Genomic DNA, 7,839 nt, shown 5'->3' with positions numbered 1-7,839 from the left:
AACATGAGATAGTCTTAAAAAGCATGAGAGTTTGGGGGGAAGGGAGGGGATTAAATAAGTTTTAAGTTCTTCTTATTTCCCTTTTGGTTTTGGAGATTTGAGGTCATATTTGCTCCCTTTTCACCTCAATTATGATGGCTGGAAATGTCCCTATTTTAAAACAAGAAAAGTGAAGATTCTCAAATCATCACTTGCCTTCAGGAGCTGGGCCTTTGAGTAAAATATTGTGACACTCATGATAAAAATGCAACAGTTGGCAACAGTGTAATAATAAGGAGCTTCCTTGCCTTGCTCAGTGGAGCACAGGAGCTGTGCGTACTTCCTTGGCATACTAAAAGGGCTGGAGACGTAGGAGAGAGGCAGGTCTGTCCTTTCTCCCACCAATACTCTTGGCAGCAGAGCTGGCTAGCCATTTGTCTGCAGGGTGGGTCATAGCAAGCTGGGTGTCTGCCAAGGAGGCATTCTGCAGTCTGTCTTCCAGTGTTCCACTTGGAGCATTGCAACTCCACACCACCCCTTTAATATAGGCTGTGCCTTAGGAAGCCCTTAATAAATAAAATGATTGTCTTACCTTTCTGCCTTCCAGCACTGAATTCCACACCCTATGCGCGCCCCACCCCACAGACTCTCCAAGGAGCTGCAATTAGCAAATGTAAAAAATATCAATGACGGCCCGAAGACTAAAATGCATTGATTGGATGGATCCCTCTTTTCTGACAGAGACTGGAACAATGAAAAGCTTCGTTCCTTTTTGATGACATCACTGGCTACTGTGGCAGGCAACTAGCAGAGATTTTTTTCCTACCAATCAGGTACATTCAAAAGGCCTTGACAGAGCAGATATGAAGAGTTAATATTTGACTTGACAGTGCCCACCATTGTTTTATGAAAAACGGTCACACTTCAGTAGCAAGTTCAAGCAATTGGTAAAGAACATTCTTGAGAAAGTGCCACGGGTGGCTTTGGCAATATTAGCACCATTGTTAGAAAAATGAAACCCACTGAAAACATGTTTGGTCCTTGTGAGCACAGCCACTCAAATATCTGCCCTTAAGAGCTCTCCAGCCAGTTGTCAACAGTGCAGCTCTTGACAAGTTTCCGTACAAAGGCACAACCATAGGCATCACATTGTCTTCTTTGTACTACTGCCCTGAGCAGTGAGACGTTTTGCCTTTTGGAAAGGTAGTGACCTTTCCAGGAAACAAAAGAACAAGAAATATGATTATTTCTGTTTGGCGCTCCAAAGTAACGATCACGTGGTTAATACAGACACAGTCCCCAGTAACTCTTGAGGTGGGCATCTACGATGCAGACAAACAAAAACAGAAAGAAAAGAATTAGGTATTGCCCCCAGAAGAAGTCTAGTTCTAGTGCACATCAGACACAGACACCCCAACCCCATCCTTCAGATTTCCCAGTGCCTGTGCAAGATGAGCCCCTCGGTGAAGAGCCGCTGATTGGGACCCAAATCTAGGCGAACTAGAGTTCTAGAGGAAATGCTGGTGGAAAGACGAAAGATGGTCTTGTGGTTAAATCACTGGATTGAGACTAAATCAAGGCAAAGCAAAGGTGAGTTTTGTTGTGTAAAGTATTGTGCTCACTTAGCCCTAATCCTGAAAGGTGCTGAATGCCTCTGAGAGGTGCTGTATTGCTTTAACTCCCGGAAAGCACTTAACCTCTTGCAGGATTGGATCTCTACTGCACCATCCACAAAGTTGTCACATCTTGTCTTAATCTAGGGTCAGATCTTGCAACTGTATTCATGTGGATGGACAAGCTATGCCCAGCACTATAGGGCTGTGAAGCTGATTGGTGTCTCGGAGCTAAGGCAATACAGATAATCAATAACCACAAGTATTTCTAAAAAGTGGCTAGTGATTTTTGTTGCCATTGGGTGCCCAATGTGAGAAACCCTAAAGGCCTTATTTTGAGAAAGTGCTGAGCACTTCCATTTGAGATCAGGTTTCTTGCAGGCCTCAAGAACTCAGAATTGACGCATTCAGAGAGTTATGTCTGAAACCCTTGGTCAATCAGGATAATAAGAAAAAGCTACTGAAGTCAAATGTCTAGTGACATTATGAGTGGCCAAAAGTCTCCAACTAATTTTTTTTGATGGAGAATTGGGTTTTCAGCTAAATGAAAGTTTTCTCTGAATGTGTCTCCTTTCCTCAAAAATTGTCAATTTTTAGTTAGACGACCAACATCCCAAGGCCCTTTCTTTGAAAATTGTCAACTTTTAGTTAAAAAATCTAAAACCTGAAAACCAAACCTGTTTGGCCAAATGTTTAGTTTTTTAATTTTTTTGACAAAAAGTCAACATTTTCCATAGGGAAAAGACTCGACGTTTTGCAATCAGTTCTAGTTACGATGCGCTTGACCATATCATGAAATGTTTCCTACTATAATAAAATGCAATCAAATCCCATCTTGGGAAGGGAACCATATGGCAACTCCCACCAGAGTTACTTTTAATAAACAAGTTGCAGTAGCTCTGGAATGTTAGCAGAAATGCCTGAGCTCATAGGTGAAGTATCTTTAACAATAAACACTTTCATACCTGCCAAGTCTACTGGTTTTCCCCATAGACTGCTGCTTTGGGGTCCTGTGTATGTGGATACAGAACCAATCTAGTGTTTTTCTAATGGTGGGCTACAAGTTTTATGTGTGGGGATTTCACATTAAACCACTATGTTGTTTGGGTGTGCTAACGGTGATCTTCAAAATGAAAAATAAATGTATCTGCCCCTTTTTGCTGCTTTTGGGTTTTTAAAGAGAATTTGACAGGCTTGTTGAGCAGTTTCTTTGAGAAAGCGCCATTTTCTTCTGTTTTTCTATTTTAGAAATATAAATATCAAGACTTGTTTTCACTGACAGTCTGGAGAGGAAATTTTCCCAGCCCTCAGTTGAAGGCTGGTGTGCTTGGCTACTGCGGCTAGTTAAGTATTAACAGGGGGTTTGTTAGGTGGAGCGCTAACACCAGGCTGTTTTCTCTCCTGCCAGCTGTCAGCTGGGCTCTTCACAAAGAGAACTTTTCCCTCTAGTGTTCATCAGAAGTTTGAGCTAAATCAGTGTTAACACCCTCCACCCCCCCCCACCCCTCTCCAATAAACAGAGTTGGATCCTTGGCCCTGCTGTTTCTCCTTTGCACTGCTCAAGTGGCTAAGCTAGTCTGTCTTCCCCTTCACATAGCTGAATGCCAGAACTGGCTTTATGGTTTTGCCATATGTAGTGACAGAACAGGGCTCCCTGTTGTGCAACTGAAGTGGGGGAACCAGAATTAGCTCAAAAGGTTTAAAACAAAGATGGATCAAAGCCATATATGTCAAATGTAGATCCAGATCCAAACCTTCCCAAAGTTCAGGGGGATTTGGATCAAGACTTCTGGTCTGGCCCAAGACAGAAGCAGGGACCAAAAGCAAAGTCATTCACCAGATCAGAACTTCCTCAAAGTTTGGGGATGGTTGGATTTGTGGTTTTGATTCAGTTCCATCTCTAGTTTAATAATGACTTTCTGTTTCCCTGACTTCTCTCATAATTCAGGGGAAGCTAAATCCAGACACCTCACCGTCTCTGGCAAGACATAATTGTAAGCAAATCTTTCACCGGATTGATTTTTTTATTTGTTTAACCTCCATCATTCTCAAGTAGATTTCCCATTTCATCTCTGTCAGATTGGAAACATCCATTGAGGAAGCTTCTCAGGGGCTATATTGGGATTGGTCATGTTGCTGTCTGGAACTGTGATCAAACTGTTTTTTGGTGGGGGACAGAAGTGGGGGGGGTATACTAGAAGAAGAAGCTAGAGTTCCAAAAATTGCATTTCCAATGTATAAGCTTAAGGGGATCTTCTGATCTCCCAGGGACACAGTGGTTGAAAATGGATTGACATTTCTGCACTTCCTTTTGACATTGGTGGGGCTGAATAAATGGTAATTAGCCTAGAAGCTCTGCTTACTGACACTGCTTCCCCACACTCCTTTACTGCCTCCAGATTTGTCTTCATAGAATAGAGCGGATAGAAGCAGTACTGGAAATGCATGCAGTTTTGGCACAGTTAAATTTAGGAGCACATGCTTTTAATGATTTGTGGTTGAATTGATACAAATCAAATTGTCAGACTGATTTTTGGGGTAGGATGTGTTAAAGGAAGTTGGCAGAAAAGCACTTTATTAGCAAGTGCGAGGTAACCCAGGTTTGATCTCTGGCCTACATCTAGGGCACATGGTGTGACAAAGTGGGAATTTTCTGCAATATTTCTATAAATTCTAGGCATGCCTCAGTTTGCCTCTGTATGTTGCATTGTTATCGAGTGGGTGCAAAGGGGTTAACACTGCTCCTGGAACAGTGCAGGAGATAGGAAGAGTGTGTGTGTGTGTGTGTGTGCGCGCACGCGCACGCTGTCTGGGGAGAATTAATAGAGTCATTAAAGAACTGGCTCAAGCTGACCCGAATCAATAGAAGGGCCAGCAAGACAAAGAGATGCCCCAAGGACTGAACAATCAACACCTAGCAGTAGGAAATGCCAGCAGGTGAGACTTGGGAACTGAGCTGGAGGGAGCCTAGACCAAGAAAGACAAAGGATGAGCAAGAGAGCCAGAGGTGGAGTCCATCACAGCTTGGCTGGTCCACCAGGGCACTTATTTGATGAGGGTGAACTATGGCTTAATTTCTGCCTCTCTGTGCTAAGCTAAGAACTTTCAGATTCATTATGGCAGGTTAATAATAAATGGCTACGTTGTTTTGAAAAGGCTGCTTGTGTCTCTGTGAATACTTCCTGAGAGGAGTACAGTACAAACTTCCTACATGAGTTTGGCTTGGCTGGATTCGTTGCAGGGAGCCACAGAAGAAGACAGGGACTGCTGGTGCCAACAGCCCAGTCTGGGAGTCTTGGAGGCAACAGGCCTGCCTCTGTGGAAACATGTGAGTCCTCTAAAGAGGTCACTCCCAGAAGACTGGTGATAGGCTGGGGCATAGACCAGCACTTGTGACTTCATGCAACATGGATGTTACCCACCCATAATACAAAAAGAAAATTGGAATTCTCAGTGACTGATCTTTCTCTTTAGAAGGGTGGCTGTGGGAGATCATAGTGGTGACTCATCAAGCATTTTCCAGAGTAACTCCAGTTTTAAACTGCATGATGTCTTTAAGTTTCCTTTTATTTATTTCTACTAGGCACCAACTCTGCACCTGCCGAAGTGAGTCCATATGGGTCCTCCCTGATATTTTTACAGCCTACACAATTCAGCTTTCTGATCAAAGACAGCCTTTTGTGGTAACACTCTTGGCTTTTTATGACTAATGAACTGGAGGGACTTTTTCTGGTAGAATAGCACAGTTGGAATTTGGCTTTCACTGGAATAATGCTCTTTCTATAATCCCTATGCTAAGGAATAATCTTTAGCTTTACATCAGTTGGTGGCAAGAATAGAGTTTGTTGCTGTGAAAACAGCAAACTGAGTATGTCCCCAAATGAGTAAAGTTTCCTTTGCTTGAATTGAATTCAGTGAATGTTTTCTTAAGTGTGGATGTTGGTGGGTTCATTTAGATATGGTAGCCCCGTGAAATCTGTTGCATGTTTAGAACATTTACATGTGGTGATTTTTCCCAGTCGGATCAGCTACTCCATTGTGATTGTCACTTTGCAATAGAAATAAACAGGCTGGCCTATTTCAAGAGCACCAAGTCAGAATCACAAGTTGAAAAAACATTTTAATGTTAATGGGCGGGATTCACAAAGATACTTAAGTGTGTAACTCCCACTGATTTTGGAGTAAGATGCCTAAGTACCTTTGTGAATCCCACCCAACATGTTTATAAGAACCATTGCCTATTCCATAATTAGAGAGAAAGTTGTTTTAGCTCATGATGCCTGTCAGCGAGAATTACAGCAATAGTAGCCTGAGAGCAGCATCTCAGATGGAAGGCAAGTCTTGTGGGTCAGCCGAGAGGACTTAGGCCTTGTCAGCACTGACCCTTAAGCTGCGAGAATGGGTGATAAAAATGGCCTATCCTCCAGGACGTTGTTGTCTGCAAGTACTGGCAGCTCCAGATTCATCTGTGACTGGCCCTGTTCCATATAACTGTACAACACCTCTACTGCCCTACACTGAAGGTTTACTCTGACCAGATTTAGGTATTGCACGTGCTTCATGTACAACAGGTTAAGTTGTCTTTCGCATTAGAGTGGCTACACTTCATTAAAATGAATCTATTGTTTCCATGGCAGAACAAAATGTCCAAGTATGTGGCTAGTTATGGGAAGAGAGAAGATGGAGAGAGCCAGACTTCAAAGCTCCAGGAGGCTACAGGGTGACTCACAGAAGATTACAAGGGAGAATAAAAGACAAGAGGACTTGCAGCCAGAAACAACAGGAGGAAGGCTGGAGAATAACACATCCCCAGGAAGAGGCAGGTCTACGTGATTGATGACTCCCTACTAAGAAGAATGGACAAGCCTATTACCAGAGCTGATCTAAGGAACAGAAGGGTGTGCCATCTGCCAGGAGCTAAGATACGGGATGTGGACCTGAGGCTGAAGAGAATCCTAATGGGAGCAGGAAAGAATCCACTGATTGTCCTTCACATGGGCACAAATGATACAGCTAGAGACTCGCTGGAACGTATCAAGGCACACTATGCCAAGGGACACTGAGGAAGAAGCTTAAGGAAATGGAGGCTCAGGTGACCTTCAGTGGGATTCTACCTGTCCCTAGAGGAAGAGAACAAAGGCAAGACAAGATTATGATGACCAACAGATAGCTCAGGCTGTGGTGCTATAAGGAAGGCTTTGGGATGTTTGGCCACTGGGAGGCATTCATGGACAGAGGACTGTTATCATGGGATGATCTCCATCTGAGTAGGGAGGGAAACAGATTTCTGGGATGGAGGCTGGCACAACTGATTAAAAGAGCTTTAAACTAGGAACTTGGGGGGAAGTGGTTGGGAGATGCTCATGTCATCTCCTTGCCTGAGTCTAATGTTGGGCAGGAGGAAAATCAAGTAAGAAAGGACACAGCAATGGAGAATGGAACAGCAGGGGGTAGGAGAATGGACATGAAGAGGAAAAATAGTGCTGATACCAATGAAGCGAACAGTCAGGTAGGTGATACTGGCAGTAGAATGACTGTATCCAATTGGGTGAGGAATGTGGCCAAAGCCAAGCAGAAACAACTAAGATGTTTGTACACCAATGCTAGGAGCTTGGGTATCAGCATGAAGGAACTGATGCAGGAAGTGAAACCTGATATTATACGGATAGCAGAAACATGGTGGAATAGTAGTTATGACAGGAGTACAGGTATTGAAGGGTATGTGCTGTTGAGGAAAGACAGAAATAAAGGCAAAGGTGGTGCAGTAGCATTATATATTAAAAATGAAGTAGACTATAAAGAAATTAGAAGTGATGGAATGGATTGAACAGTCTGTCTGAGTCAAAATCACTTTGGGAAAGAAAGTTACTAGAGGTTCCCTGATATAGTGGTGGGGATGTGCTACAGACCACCAGGATCCAATTTGGATATGGATAGAGAGCTCTTTAATGTTTTAATGAAATAAACACTACTGGGAATTGTTTGATTATGGGAGACTGTAACTTTAACAGATACAGATTGGAGGACAAGTGCTACTAATAATAGTGGGCCCCAGATTTTCCTGGATGGGATAGCTGACAGATTTCTTCACCAAATAGACTCTGAACCAACAAGAGGTAATGCCATTGTAGATTTGGTACTGGTGAGTAGTGAGGACCTCATAGAAGAGCAGGTTGTAGGGGACAACCTTGGTTTGAGTGATCATGAGCTATATCAGTTTAAATTAAATGGAAGGATAAACAAAAAT

At 43.1% G+C, this 7,839-nt stretch overlaps 1 long non-coding RNA gene across 1 annotated transcript; it reads left to right on the top strand.

The window, feature by feature from the left end:
• Window positions 1-940: 940 nt before the first annotated feature.
• On the top strand, window positions 941-7,101 carry LOC141982091 (uncharacterized). Its single transcript, XR_012637956.1, has 3 exons — window positions 941-1,569; window positions 5,176-5,275; window positions 6,230-7,101. It is a non-coding gene; the product is annotated as an uncharacterized LOC141982091 (long non-coding RNA).
• The last annotated feature ends 738 nt before the right edge of the window (window positions 7,102-7,839 follow it).

This window comes from Natator depressus, chromosome 1, assembly GCF_965152275.1.
Source record: "Natator depressus isolate rNatDep1 chromosome 1, rNatDep2.hap1, whole genome shotgun sequence".
Taxonomy (NCBI): Eukaryota; Metazoa; Chordata; order Testudines; family Cheloniidae; genus Natator; species Natator depressus.
Note: the sequence above shows the minus strand (reverse complement) of the source record. Positions and strands in the feature narration are given on the sequence as shown.